Here is a 16607-nt window from a genome sequence, read left to right as displayed (position 1 = left end):
TTGTTTGTGTGTGTGTGTGTATATAGAGGAAACCCCAATGATGACTGTTTTATTCAGTGTTTATCTTCTTAACAAAATTTCCTCAGTCAAAGCGAGTGCATTTTTTCTCAGAGAAAACAGAAAGACAAAATCCTTAGAAATACTACAGGATCCTTTGCTTGTTCCAGAAATTGATTTGTATTATTTTTGGACATCTGTATTGATGTTTTTCTCTTCTTTTGTAGCTGCCTGTGCTTGAGGTCTCAGCAGTCTGGCGTTGTGGATGGTTTGTCTACCTCTAATCCAAACCAAAAGAGATTCTGTTGGCTCAGAGCCTGTGAACGAGAGCCTAAAGCAAGCAGAGTAAAGGTGCACGCACAGAGTTGAATAAAATGGGGTAAGTTTTTATGACTAACACAACAAAAGACTATCATTGCACATACACAATTTCTAACAGGGACCTGCAGATATAAGTATAGCCATATAGTCCAGATATATAAAGTACATAATGTAAAATCAATCGGGGAACCTGATTAGTTTGCCATGAATCCTCAAGTTTGAGTGTCATTGAATCTCTAGTATTTTGGCTTGATATGAAGCTCTTGCCTCAGTGAAGGACTGTCTGCTCTTGCTTTCTTGAGTCTGTAATAATTGTGCTCAAGGAAACGGAGCATCTGCCTGTCTGTCACACACAGAGAGGACATAGTGGGCCCGGCGTGAGCTGATCCTGTGCCACATGCTCATTAAACAAGCTCCTTATGCTAATTGACTGTTTATTCACACGTCAGCAGTTTTCAAGCGCAAGCGAAAGAAAACACTGGCAGAGCTATTGAGACAGTGAGTCTAGTCGAGATAAATCCTCTCGAGCGCTCCACTGTACAATTCACCAAAAAACAAGGGGGCTTTCAATCTTCTTATCTCCTAAATGGAGCGTTGAAATTAGCTTGATAATACCAGAGGGGTTTCAATAGCTCCATTTTAATTAAATTGCTCCAAACGTTAATTGAACACCTGAACGTGCTGGGCTTCCCCCACCTAAAATCGCTGGTTTCCCGCCTTTTTCAATCTAATCGCAATGCCATTGTTGTTCTCTGACAGGCAATGTGAAGAAGATGAATATTCATCTAGATGGATTTGTCCTGACTCTGCTGCCCGGAATTATTGTGACATGTTCTTTTGTAACTCCTGGCTTGACCCTGATTTCTGTTGTAGATTATGGCTGGATATTAATACAGCCCAAAGCAAGGCAATTTGTACTAATTACTGAAAGAGAAGCGCTCTCCTTGCTAATCCACGGTTCTCATCTGATTAGTGGAATAAGAGCCCCGGGCGAGTGTTGTGGCTCTCTTCATTACTGTCCCTTCTGATTTTCCTCCCTCTCTGTTTAATGTATTTAATTCCCGACATAACCCCCCACCACCACACCATTTGATTTGTATAAAAGAACAAGCTATTTTTAGAATATGAATTTGATTATATAAGTCATAGGGACTATGCATGATGAGTATTACAATTACTGTAGTGGTTATCGAACTGTGATACTTAGTTTTAGCTTAGTTTTGTCTTTGGAAGGGTCATTTGATGTGATTTAGATAGTATGCAAAAGCAACATCAAGAGGAATATTGGTAGCTTTGTACAGTTTTTAAATATATGAGAAATGTACACTCTAAAAATTCTGGGTTAAATACAACACAGTGCTGGGTAAAATATGGACAAACTCAGCGATTGGGTTACTAGCCAGAAGGTTGTGTTTAATATTTAACCCAACCGTGGGCTGAAAACAACCTAAATGCTGGGTTTGTCCATATTTAACCCAGTATTTTTTTAAAGTGTAGTTGGTGAATTTCATTTTTGCACCATTTTAGTGCACTTTTATTGGGTTAGTGAAGTCTGTCTGTGGGGTTGCTGCTTATACAAGTGAGCAACTGAATCCCTTACATACAAGCCATTAGCATAACAAGCAAATGTTACATACGGTCAATGTTTCAAGGAAGTAATTTTGCATTCTCGGAATCATGTGCACTAATCCTCGGAAGCACATCCTCATGATTAATTTTGAGCCTGAGGTAATTTTAGATTTTATCTGGTATTTTAAAATCCTCAGTTGCTTACATATGCCCAAGGATTATCAGTGGAATATATTTCTTACATATTTTGATTATTTATTTATTTATTTATATATTTTTTGGCCAAAACATGAAGAAACAGTATGCCAGTTTAATTAGTTTTTTATATATTTTTTTTTATCACAGCAGTCAATTATAAACAATAAAGACCCATTTATGCTGTGTAAGAAAAGTTAAATAACATCTTTCAAAATGCTAAACTATAATTTTTAAATGCGATTGTACTAAAGCCAAAAAAATTTAAATGTTTAAAAGCCAAAAGAAATTAAAGAATTTAAAAGCCAAAAATGTTTACTTTACAGGTGTGACGAGACACTTATCCCACAAGACGAGATTTTAAAACTTTTTTAAAGAAATCCTCAATGATGAAATATATAAGGGAAAATTGTCTTTTATTCAACTGAAAAATGCCAAAAAATGTAGGTGCATTTTGAAATCAAATGCAAACATCTATTTTAATACATTTTATGCAGGTATAAACAACATATAAACACTGCAAAAGGTTTTGTCACAAACTCAACTGACAGACAAGTAATTGCACAAAATTATAAATAGTATAAATAAAAATTAACAACACAAATATCCTTTTAAAGTGGAAGTGAAGCAGTCAGTCAAGTTTATTATTTAGCAAACTGATTTCCACTTTAATAATAAAAATAATAATAAAAAAGAAAAAGAAAAAAATTATATATATAAACACAATTAATGTATTCATTTAAACAAATAAAGCAGTGGTTCCCAAACTGGGGGACGCGGCAAGGCTGAGGGCTACGAAATCTATTTTTTCCCCCTAAATTTCTTTTTTTTTCAAATTCCTTTCTTTTTTCGTTTAAATTTTTCTGGATTGTTTTTTTTTCTGTTTAAATTTTTCTCAACTCCTTTTTAGTAGTCAAGTCTAATTAATTAAAATGATGAAACTTATACATTTTCAAATCAATTTATTAAGCGTTTAACAAAAATCACGTTTAGGGCCCTGTGAAATTTTATTATATTATTCATATTCTTTATTGTTACTAAATTCTGTTTTAGCATGTCTAACTATTTTAATGCATAAAACAACTTAATTTATTAATTTTATGGTTTCTTAAAGTAGCCTTATGATTTTTTTTTTCCTCAGGAATTCTGTGTTGTGTATTTACATTTTTCTGGTTATTAAATGATGGCATAAAACATTCATTTCATCATTTATCTTGTACTTATTGAAAATTAAGCAAAAATTTTTTTTTTTGCCAAATAAATGGGGATTTACTACTACAATTAAACATGGAAGAAATCTTGTGTGATTAAAAAAAAGATTACGTTTGTTTAAATTTAGTAGTAGTTATAGTAGTATACATCACGCGTGCTTCAGTGTGTGCGTAGCAAATGAAACTGTTCGTCTGCGCCCTTCATTAACAGAGACCGGCTGAATATGCATGATTCATATTTTAATCAACTTTTGCAGCTTTATATTTACAGATACTAGTCCATATCTTTATTTGATGTAATGGCCTACTTTTGATTAATTAATTCAAAATGTGACAAATCCCGTGACATTCCGTGTTAAATTGTGAATTCTGTTTTTATGACTGGATAAAGACTACAGTGCGTAATTTTCCCACCTTTCATGCGGCCACTTTCCTAATGTGAACATAATATCTTATATAATACCACTGTTGAAAGGGCCAGTGTAATGTAAAATAGATCTAAAAGGTCTGCATGAGGATATCATCACCTTCTCGCCTCGTGAGACACATAGGATCACACCCCTAGTAATAATGTATATTTTTCTAATTAGAATGTTGGGTCACACTTTATTTAAGGTCTAAATCTAGCTATTAACCATTAACTATTAACCATTAAATATTAACCATTCTTTGCTATTTACCATTAACTATGACTTTTGCCTCAATAATCTCTTAATGTGCTGCTTACTAATAGGATTAGGGATGTAGAATATGGTCAAGCAGAATAAATACTTTGCAAGAATTAATGAAAAACCAATATGTTAATAGTAGGCATGTTAATAAGCAAATAGTTAATAGTGAGAATTGGTCCCTACTCCCTATACTAAAGTGTTACCAAATATTGTTAGAATTACTGATGTTCAAACATATAAAATTGTTCTGCCGACATTATTTCAAAGCCTTGTCTGTGCATTTCTGCAGGGCTGTGATCCCAATGCGCCTTTCTGGAATATGGCAGTGTTTTCTGTGGCCATGCCGGATGTGAAAGCCCCACAATGTGATTACTCCCCAGCAGGCTCTCCTGCAGGCTGCAGCATGGACCTGTCTGTTCTCAGCTCCCCGCTGTCTGCTTACCCTCATCATGGCGTGCCCCCCTTCCCAGCCCAGGATGTAGCTCCGGGCCACTGCAACAACAACAATGGCCTGCTCAGCAACCTGGGGGTCTACTGCTCCACCAGCAGTATGCATCCCCTTAAACAGCCTGATGGCCAGTCTGGCTACGGGCCGATGCGCTTTCCACAGGGCTGCATGAACACTGGTGGCACCCGGCTTTACCGCAGTCTGGAAAACCTGCACTGGGCTGCCGTGTCAGATCCCAGTGCGTATCCTTACAGAATTGTGGACAGTGAGTTAATACTTCACTGCACTTCAAGCAGCCACTGGTACGACGGACCTCCTCAGGAACCACAGGTTTACGGCTTAATGCCTTCCCATGACGGCATGGCAATCTATGGCCGCCGAGGAGTGGTGAGGAAGGATATACCGCTCTTCCCACAATGGCTTTTACCTGCGGTTGAGGACTGGAGCATGAACGGAAATGCTCGGAAGGGTCTTCGAGACAAGCTGCGGCTCCAGAGCACACGTGTGATGGAGCCTCACAAGCCCTTGCGTCCTGTGCTTGGTAATGCACCTTCTCCGCTGTATCCATGTGATCAGGATGTAGCGGTTCGGCCATCATTGCACAGGCATGGACAGCAGGAGTTAAGTGCCCGTCGCAATCACCAGTCCCGAGGAGATCAAACAGGAAGCACTCCGACGGCTGCAGCTCCGAAGGCAACGAAGCACCCCTAACTTGGCACTGAACTCTAGACAGGAGTCTAGTACCATGAGTAAAGCTCATACGGCAGATCCCATCTGCACTAACTCCGCCCAGTCAACCCCTGAAAGGAAAAGACCCCCGATAGGCCGCTTGCACATACCTACATTTGAGGAGTTTAAGAGAATGAGACAAAAGGAGGCCATTAAAAACCACAGGTCCTCTGAAATGGAGAGTAACGACAAGCATAGAGAGGAAAGAATACAGACAGAGGAAACGCAAAGTGCTGAAAGGAGAGACATTGACATCAACACAGCTCTGGATTCGAACCACTGCGAAGCGGATATGTCTGAGCCCAGTTCCACCGCAGAGGTCCCAGGAGGACCCATCTGCACAGGCCCAGTGGCTCGCTCTCCATTACACCCTCAAGCTGCTACAGGAAGAGGCAAGGAGACAAAGGGCCCAGCAGGCCCTGGGGCCACAGATGTAGCTGTTCTCCCCTTCCCGCCCCGCAGGGAGAGTGGTGATGGCCCATCCAGCTGCTGCCCGGCAATCCTTCTGGACGGAACAGACCTTTCCAGCTATGGAGCCAAAATCTACAAAATGAGGGATGGCTTACTGGGATCTGCCCTGGACCTTATTAAAAAAAGGTGAGTTGATGGGCATAGTACCTATGGAAGTAGTGAGAGAATAAGGTGAATTTAAATCCGGGTCTCCCATGATATTAAAATTGGGCTGACAACCGACGAATGTTGGACATCAAAATTCATTTGTATTTTTATAATTAATTATAAATAAAAGAAAAATGTAAATCAATATTTTTAAGTGGTTTAAGGTACCACAATATTAAAATGTAACAAACAAAATAAAAAAAGTAAATTAATATGCTAAAGATTTAACATTGCGGTGTTCTTAAAGTATTTGTGTTTTTAAAGATTAACTGAGTGTCAGTGGATAATGGAAAAGGGAATTTAAATGTAAAAATAGAAAAATATATTAAATATAAATCAGTATATATCCGATATTAACCATTACCAATTAATAAAAGAATCTCTATAAGCCAATATTTTGATACCACATTGTTATTGTGCATCCCAATCATTCAGCGGTTGAATGGGGAAAATGGACATCATCTGGATCAGTGTATCTCATGGTAATCAGGTTTGCTTGTTAACTGTGAAAATAAATCCCACAGCAGCTCAAGCATCGTTTGCATCAGTATTTGTGTTATTGATTTATTCCAGAATCTCTGCACAGCTTGTATACAGAGAAACAGAGTGAATGTACTATCATTGATGTGACTCTTAATGTCTTCATTTATGCCAAGTACACAGTAGCAGATGTGATATTTGCATATAGTGACATATTATATGGTGATTAGCAGTTTAGCTATATTAAGAATGGAAAACATGGTTCACACCTTTCCACCAACAGCAAGTTTTGAACACACAAATTTCACACAAGCCTAAAATATGCGAACTGGACAGGAATTTGAATAACATAACAGCACATAACTCTGGCCCTGACAGTCTTCTCAAATTTAGCATGGATGCATAAATCTGTATAGATTTTCCTTCAGGCGCTTTTGCTCCAGACATGGTAGAGAGCTTAACTGCTGGTGCGTCAGAAGCTTTTCGACATTACAGAGCCTTTCTCTACTGTTATGTTCCTCCAGGACAGGAGTTCAATCCAGGCTGTGAAGCATCTAAATATAACATCCAATATCCCAGCTGTCCCGTAGTGCCTCAAGTGAGGGTATTCCTTTACTACAGAGCAGCCCGAGGCTTCCAGGTCTTTTTTATGAAACTTATATGTAGTTATTTTCTTTTATTGTCTGCTTGATAGAAGAAAAAAGAACAAGTCACAAAGCAATGTTCTTATTTAAGCTTACAGTCACTTTATTGTATTGCCTTGAATGGATGAGCACATTTCAGGAGAGCTTATTGTCCTGATATGATTTTTTTTTTTTTGATGAGGAGTTGAGTTAGTATACACTGTAAAAAATTTCTTGTTGTTTTTACAAAAACTTTTTGGCAGCTGTGGTTGCCAGAATAATTTTGTAAAAATACAGAAAACTGTAAACACATTTACGTCAAAAACTGTTAATTTTACAATATAAAGCTGTAATTTACAAACAAGAAAATGTGAATATAAACCAGTAAATTCAACAACACACAAAATTAAATCTGTTTTGTACCTTGAAAATACTGACAACCACCATAATAATAAAGATGGTACTGTATAAGAGAAAGCCACATGAAGTATCAAAGCTCATCACAAGTAGCTTCACCACAAGCAGAAGTATATATTTACATATAGAAGGTGCACATTTATGGAAACACAAAACACCATCATGGTAACACATGTGATACTTAAATAATGCAAAAAACTTTCATTAAGCAACAGAAGATGTAACATAAAGCTCAAATGTACATAACTGATAACAAGAACTATTTAAAAACATGATTATTTAAACAAAATACTTTCAAACGTGGAGTGTCACGCAGGGAATTCTGGGAATATCAGTTTACAGTTTTAGACTGTAAATTATACATTGATTTGTTCTTTTTTTACTTCTAAAAGCTGTATAATTAACAGAATTTTACTGTAAATTTACATTAAATGCTTTGTTAGATCTTTTACAGTTTTTCCCTGTATATAGTACGGGAACTTACTGTTAACCTATTATCAGTTTTTTTTCGTAGCGTTTTTACAAAATTTTACAGTTAAAATTACACTTATTTTTTACAGTGTAGGTGGACAAGACCTTTAAATAAATAATAGAACATCATCCTAAAAGTGCTATTATAAAAACCTGTCAGTACATTGGAATACAAGTTTTTATACACCTTTATTTATCTTAATAAACCAAAAATCCAATTAATGGCCACAGACAGGACTCCTGAAATGACACATAATATATCTGCATTGCTTTAATGACAGTTTCTTTCACGTGTGAAAGACATTGGTTTTATTGCCACTTTAAGTGCGTTGTATTAATTACTGGCAGTTCACGGCTACAGGTTTGTGAATGAACTCTTGCACATTTTATTGTTGAAATGAAAAATGCTATTTGATGTGCACAAGCTATTGACATCAGCGTTTTGTGATTCTCCTTTTCCTAGTGAGATGTCATGGCTTCTTTGTCTTTGTGTTTTCTTTTGAATGCATCAGAGCTCATGGCTGTGCTGTCAGCAATATTCTCAGATGGCGTCTATGACAGTGATGAGCGAAGCTTTCAGATTCTGAGGAACTAAAGCATCAAAGGACATGGAAATGATGTGGAAGAGGCAATTAAGACCTTATAACAGATCATAAAAAAAAAAAAAACTTTTTTAGTCCCAGCATTTATTTGAAACTGCAATTTTCTGTAACATTATAAATGTCACTTTTATCAATTTAATGCATCCTTGCTAAATACAAGTAATAATTTCTTTCAAAACTAAAAATGTACTTACCCCAAACTGTTACATTTACCTTTAAAGCAAAATAATATAAGATTTTTTTTACCCCATTTGTTAATCTAGTAGCATATTGAGTGCACACTGAGAATGACAAGAAGAAGAAAAAAAACAATACAAAATATGTAAGCTTAAAACAACAAAAACTACACCAAAGTTTGCCTGTCTGTTATGTGCTGTTATTTACTCATCCATGGATACATAAGCTCCTTTTCTACTTGACACACACACAAAGAAATCTAAAAGATTGATTTAGCTTGTTTCCGATTCGGAGCCTTGCAGTGAAGAGTTCAGGTTTTAATGTGAATTGATGTGTCTAATTGCTGTCCTCCGTGAGCCCCTCTGGTCTGGGGGGCACCAGTCCTCTCTAGGGGGATGGGGGTTTACAGCACGGCACGTGAAGGAGCAGAGAATCAGGACTTGTAATTCCAATTTAACACTCCTAGTTTCCTCCCTTTGTGTTCTCTCTCCCTCGCTGCTCCAGCTGCAGTGCAGAGATTGCAGCCGAGACTTCCGTGCGATTGTCGCGTGAGCAGAATGACGTCACTGACATCACCGCTCCCCAGCCCAGCCATCAGTCTGCCCACGTTGCCATGACAACATCGGCCTGCGGAGAGGAGGCTTGCACCGAGCCCGTGGGACAACGGGGCAAAGCGGCAACAGAATGCGTAAGGAATGCTGCTGTCTCATGCACACCTCTGGTTATTATCACCTCTGAATGAGGACAGCGGCGGCTGTCGTGCATATACGGGAATGTGATCAGGGTGCATGGGAAGATGAGGTTGCAGAGGAATCTGCACGGTAGAGGCGACTGCAGACATGCAGCGGAGCGCACAGAGCTGCAGCTAAGAGCAACACGCAGGGAGGATTAGAGCCAGGTTTCATGTTGGTAACTGCTTTACATTTCTTATTTTCTCTATGTCAGGTTGTGTGTTGATGCTCTCTGCTGCTTGAGATGCCGGCCAGCTCTTCATTGCGCCACATTCATTCACGCCATACGACTGGCTGTATGTTTTTTAAGGTTAAGGGTGAAATCGAGGAATGCTGGCATTCATGCGTAATGTTCCTATGATTCATTGGTCAGCTGTTGTGCACAGATGCTTCTTCCGCTTCTGCATTTCTCTGTCTTTAATTAAGATAACAGCTGCCTTATTAATAATTCTGTACGTCACCTGAAGCCACCGTGTCTTGTTTCTTGTGCATCGCTAACACTTGAGAACCTAATGTTGTTGAGCGACCTTTTGAGAGTTTTAGGCCATAGATGTGTTTATAGCAGATGCATTTGAAACACAATATTACTGACTTAGAAATGCCGTTTTGGAATTGCAGATGTTTAAAAGGTGAAAGGTTATCAGTTGTGTCAGTTGAGGCAGATGTAGTCAGTCTGAGTGCCTTTAAAGTCAACACATTTGATATCGACAATGTGACGGAGTTAAGAGTGAAATAAATTGGATCACAAAAAAATCTTAGTTATTTGCAGGGATCATTCAAATAGATCTTGGTGATTTTAGCCAAAAATGACAGTTGTGTGAGGAGTGTAGCTATTTCTTTTTGTAGTTTCTCTCTGTAGTTAATAGTTGTTCCAAGGTTGTTGTTTTTTTGTTTGTTTTTTTTTTATGAAATATTATTTACAAAGACAAATTTTGGTCAGACTTTGATAAAGGGCCTTAACTACTATGTACTTACGTCAAAAATAACCACAATGTACTTATTGTGCTCATATTGTACTGCAAAACACTTCTGCTGCTATTGAGGTGGGATATGAGGGACAGATGATATGAGTGCATTTAAGGGTGTGTCAACAGCATAATTATAAATGTAATTACAGAAATTAATTACTGATTTAATTAAATGCAGGTGTGCAGGTGTTATTTTTGAAATATAAGTACAGTGTATGTACAGAATAAGTGCACTGTTCCAAATGATTAATTTAAATGTAAGTACATAGCACTTAAGGACACTTATTATAAAGTGGGACCCAATTTTTTTATTTGAAATAGCATCTGTAGGCATGTTATTAACAATAAGATTAGGAAGGGTTAGGAAAATGAGGTCTGACTTTGTTCTGCGTAACATGAAAGATATTTCGAGGAATGTTGGTAACTAAACTGTTTTGTTTACCATTGACTACCATTTTATGGACAAAAAACACTGAGACTTTTCTCAAAATGTCATATTTTATATTCCACAGAAAAGTAAGTCATACAGGTTTGGGAGCAACATGGGGTTGAGTGAATGATTACCAATTTCCAATTATGTATGAACCGTACTATTAATAGTGACTTTAAACCATCTGACAGGCCAGTTTTAAAAGAAAGCTGGGTTTCCGAATTATTTCTATTGAGAAAAGAGATGAATTTGATGTCTTTGGAGTCTGTCAGTAGACTTTTTAATAAACCGTAAATGGGCATGAAAAGCCACAGCGAAGAATTTTCCACTTACCACCACAATATATTAAAAGCTTTGGTAATGTTACACCCTCTGGATGTACGGTAATGCAGTGACTCTGATCGATGTCTGAAACAGTTAGTGGTTCCATATTCTCATATGTGCTTAGGGATCAAATCTGCCTTCATTGAGGTTTTACACAGTTAAACTCTCCCCTCACACACACACACACACACACACACATTTCAGACCAGTGCTCTGCCATGTGCACTGTTGATTGACAGATCTCCATCCTATCAGCAGGTTTCTGGGGCGGGCTGCAGACGCTCCAGCTCGGACGCGGCCTATGAGCTGGCTGAGTCAGTGAGGGCCCAGCGTGAGTGTCGTCTGAGGCCCCACTACAGCGACCCCATGCCTGCAGACGCCACCAAGCGTAAGCAGCTGGAGATGAAGATCGCTGCTGCGGCACGCTTGCACATTCACCGCAGAGACAGGGACAGTGGTAAGACTCTTTCAGCTGCACTAAGCTTTGCTCACAGTTCTTGCTGTAAGTAAACTTCACTCGTGTCCTAGATTTGAACTGACAATACTTCATTTAAAAAACCCTTTTTAGGCCTGCTTGTCTATAACCCAAGGGTATCACTTTAGTTGTTATTACTAGACTCTGCTTTTTTTTTTTTTTTTTACTAAAACCTGGCCTTACTGGTGGCTCTTACTGTAGGTTCGTCACATGCATGACCTCTACCCTGAGGACTGCTTTTATGTTTCTGCACCACAGCGGTTTTTAGATGTAAAGGCATGTACATCTCTAGTATCAAATAAGGGGTGCACAGTATACTGTATCAGCACCATATTGGATATTTTTCATTATTTGTTGTTTTTAAATGTATTGGTATTACAAAATATTACAATATTTAACTGTTTCTGTCTATTTTAGGATTTCGATAATCATGTAGAACTAAAGAAATAGTGATAGATTACAGTCCTTATTATTTTGAGCAGTTATATTATTCTATTTCAAACAAGATAATTTGTTATAGAAGTTTAAAAAGGAACTTTCTTACATTTTCATTCTTAAGTATAGATTTAAAAAAGTATTGATTTATCATCATATATGTAATTTTTGTTATTATAGCTTGATCATTTGGCAGTTTCTATTTACCATTTCTCAGGTGTTTTACCTGTTAGTGTAAACAAGAGGCTATTTACGCTACTCTTCAAATGTTTTGGGTCATTCTTTTTTTTTTAAGAAAGAAAGTAATATTTTTACTCTGCATGGATACATTAAATTAACGACAAAGCCAGTAAAGACATTTTTACTAAATAATTCAAAATAAATGCTGTTCACTTGAACAGCAACAAATGTATCTCGGTTTCCACAGAAATACTAAGCAGCACAAATGTTTTCAACAATGATGATAAAAATAAGAAATGTTTGAGCAGCAAAAAAACATATTAAAATGTTTTCTCAAGGTTCATGTGACACTGAAGACTGGAGTAAGGGCTGCTGAAAATGAATTTTTTTCATAGGAATAAATTAATTTTTTTAACAAAATGTATTAAAATAAAATAGCATTTTAAACTGTAATAATGTTTTACAGTTTTTTATCAAATAAACTGCTGTATCACTTCATTAAAAGATCTTACTGAACCCAAACTTTCGAATGGTAGTGTATACTAAGAGTATTTAAAAAAAAATTTTTACTCTGTGTAAATCTACCTCTGCCATGGTAAATTCATGGGAATGTTTTAAAGTTCAGAACACCTCAAATGTATTGTCTTAAATATTAAAATATTTAAGTAAATTTTTCTGGTCTCTTTTTGTTTTACCTCTACTCTCCCAATGCAAGTCATTTTAAAACTAACATTTAATTATTTTTTTTACAGTTTTATTAGACTTTTTGGATTATCTGTATGTTATTAATGTAACTAGTGTTGTTAAATTCTGCGAGCTGACCCTGTTTGTTGTTTGTCATCAGTGCCAGGCTCAGCCAGGGGCCGCTCAGAGCCCAGAGGTGAGGAGAGGAGCAGGGGCCTGGGTGTGAGGCGCTCAGCACAGCACCGCTGGAGTACCATCAGCAGCCTGAGCGCAGACAGTGGTGTCGTAGGCTTGAATGATGAGCGTGAAGATGAGGAAGAGCCCCGTCGCATCCGCCACAGTGCCGGAGCCGAGGTAGAACGTGTGGACAGCGGCATCGGCCCTGGATTGGCTCGGGGCTGGAGGAGACCCTTGCCGTCCCTCAGGGCCTGGGACGCTCAGCAGCCCTGTCCCGACTGTGGACACAAAGAGGGGGCCCGCGAGGAAGGCATGTGTGAACGCTGCTCCAAGCTACGCACAGAGCGCAAAGAGGCCATCCTAGAGTTTCTCAACACTGAGTCGAGTTATGGAGAGGACCTGCGCATCATCAAGGAAGAGTTTTACTGCCCCATGCAGAGTGCAGGTCTGCTCACTGCAGAGCAGCTGGCCGTGGTCTTCAGCAATGTTCAAGAGCTCATTGATGTCAACGACAAGTTCACAGAGCACCTGCAGGACAGCATCGATCAGGCTTTTGATCAGGTACTGAGCGCTAGTGATGGACTGACTTTTTGCCAGGCCAGTATGTGGCCATTTCAACATTAACATGACAAAAGTGTCAGTTCCAGAATCTACTGATTACTAAAATTCTGGGGAATTTTCGGAAATCATTAGACCTATGGTTCTCAACTGTTTTGGGCATGGGGCCCAATTTTCCCATTGTCATAATTTTTTTTAGGATATGTATATATATATATATATAAATGCGATGTTATTCATTTAATATTCCTGTAATCCTGAAAAAAAAAACTGTTTTCAACACTGATAATAAGAAATGATTCTTGAGCACCAGATCAGCATTTTAGAATGATTTCTGAGTGATTATGCATCACTGAAGACTGGAGTAATGCCTGCTCAAAAAACGTAATGGCAATGGTAAACCTAAACTGTGACTGTCTCCCCACAGGGCGATGAGGACCTGCAGAGTGTGTGCATTGGGGAAATCTTCTTGGAGTTTGTCAACATGCTTCCAGCGTTTCAGACCTACTGCCTGCAGCAGTCCACATCTGTGAACATGCTCAACACACTGGAGAAAGAAAAAGAGCTTCTTAGGTACACATAATATATCATAAACTGCTCATTCAGTGTTACAAATAAAGGTAGTTAAGCATCAGTTAGTAGGTCTTTTCAAATATAATCTTTCAGGATTGTACATGCACTATGCACTTAATATTTCACTAGCTTCACCATTAAGAACCATGGCTGGTTTTGTTCGTTGGTGATTGGTTCATGCGTTATATCCCGTCACTTGTTTCGTGTGCCTTCGCAAATCAGTTTGAATGAACAATATAATGGCAATAATGGGAAGGCTAATTTTTTAAAAGTTGCTGTTTGTTATGATCTGTGGGTTGTAATTAGTAAAGTGCTCTTTTTTTGTTGCCAAAATCAAGTTTTTATTTCGCAATAACTAGAAATTATTATTAAGCCATAATTTCATAAACTAGCTAGTTAACTTTATGACATACTTAAATCAGCACCAAAAATGTATACTCACAATGTTCAATACAATATGTGACTCAAGTTGAAAGTATATGAAAGTTTACTCCTTTACATCCCTCAGGATATTCCTCGACGTGTCCCAGAATGACAACACAGCACTCAGACGCATGAACCTGCGCTCTTTCCTCATGGCGCCACTTCAGCGTGTGACCAAGTACCCATTACTGTTAAGTCGCATTAGCAAGGTCACCAACGAATGTCACCCAGACTACTCCCGCTTAAAAGAGGCCAAGAGCCGCGTGGAGTCCCATCTAGAGCACATCAACATGAAGACCAAACAGGAGGGAACCGCCACATGGTCCTTGCGCTCTTTCCGACGCGACAGTCGCAAGAACCGAGAAGTCATTAACATTGAGATGAGAGAGCTATCGATGAAGACGGTGGGCTGGACACGAGAGAGCACACGCTTCATCATGGAGGGGCCACTTCAACTGGCGCAGCCCGCCGATGGACAGTGGCTTAAGAAGGGGAGCAAATCCCTCAAATTCCAGAACATTCAGAGTTTACTCATGGTACGCACCCTGCGCAATACAGACACGGTGACTGAAGGGAGTCTGGAGACCTTAGAGACGGTGCAGGACGGTGTACTGGTGCTCATCAAGGACAAGAGCAGCGGGAAGTTCACTGTGTTACGGGAGCCAATCCATCTGGCAAACTGTGTGGTATCCGCCGACACCGACTGTGAAGACACCTTCGAGGTGCTGGACATCCGACGCGAGGCCTTAGTTTTCCGTGCCTCCGACAAACCTCGCACTCAGCAATGGTTTCGTCAGATCAAGAGATACGCTTGTGATTTGGGATCCTGGAGAAAGAGACGCAACGCACTCCCTAATATCATGATTAACACGACCCAGAGCCGGTCTTGAGACTGAGCCCTCAGCGACACATCCCTTCCCAGTATAACTTTGATGTAAATAATAACTGGGAAAAAAAAATCAATATTTTGTTGAGCAAACAGTATTTGTGTGGAGGAACCGTATCTAAGTAGATACTTAGGTTCTCCACCAATGGACTTTTAAATTGCAAGGTTTTACTGTGATTTGACTGGAAATTAATATAGACTGCAGGAGGGCACTTTGTATGAGTGGAAAGCAAGTAAATGACATTTGGGAAGAGGAAAAACCCACTGTCAAGCAAAAAGTAATGCCCTTTGGCATACCAAAATGAGGGCCTTGTTAGGCGCCTCACTGCTGCACTTGTAAAACACTGATTGTACAACCAGTTTTCTACTGAGAAGAAAAGTGGTATTTGTGATAAGCACGAAGGAACATGTTTGTTATTGGATGGACTTTATGTGGACTTTTTAGTATGCACAACAGAAACCTATGGAAACCTGTGTTTAGTGTGAAGACTGAGGTAAAGCTGTTTTGTTTTCAGATCATTGTAATTCCCTTTTCCCCTCTCTCTCTCTTCCGTTAGCATCTATTCCCACTGCCAATCAGGAGCAGTTCTCATTTTTGTATCACTGTGCTGGTTTACAAAACAGCAATAATCTTTATTGTATTATGTAGCAGCAGTCAAGCTGTTTTTATTCACAGGTAGCCATATTCTTGTGATCAGTGATGTAAGCAAAATGTTTTGGTATGTTTTCTCCACAGTCTAATGAGGGTGTAGCACCATGTATTATCATTGCCACATTAAAGGTTGTGCTGAAACCATCTGTGGCAATACGTACTTTAAATTGAAAACTGTCAGTTGGATGTTTCCCCCCAAAATTCTGAAGCATATAATTAAAATTTTTGTTTTCTTTGTGATCTCTGAGGGGGAGGAAATATGTGCCTTTGTTTCTTTGATACTGAATGAGTCCTAAGTACTATTTTCTTCAAGTTTTTCCTCTACTTTTACCTACGAATCAGGCCTTCTGTCAAATTGAGAAACAGATGTATCATTTTTCAGTAGCTGCTATTATATTCTGGCTTCCCATTGATATACAGACTGTGCTTTATGAAAACTCATTAAATGTTAACTGTTTTTGTTTGATGCACTTTAACACGATAGTCCTAAAACTGGAGCGAGGACATTGTTCTGCAGTTTACAAAGCTTTACTGTACTTTGTTTTAAAGCTTGTTTTAGCTTTAAGAGAAAAAGAACCACAG

The 16607-nt window shown here is 38.6% G+C and overlaps 1 pseudogene; it reads left to right on the top strand.

Moving 5' to 3' along the window:
- The first annotated feature begins 343 nt into the window (after positions 1-343).
- LOC113108501 (uncharacterized) lies at positions 344-16074 on the top strand (annotated as a pseudogene).
- The last annotated feature ends 533 nt before the right edge of the window (positions 16075-16607 follow it).

The sequence above is a fragment of the Carassius auratus genome, chromosome 9 (assembly GCF_003368295.1).
Source record: "Carassius auratus strain Wakin chromosome 9, ASM336829v1, whole genome shotgun sequence".
In the NCBI taxonomy this organism is placed as follows: Eukaryota; Metazoa; Chordata; class Actinopteri; order Cypriniformes; family Cyprinidae; genus Carassius; species Carassius auratus.
This window is presented reverse-complemented; position numbering and strand designations above follow the sequence as displayed.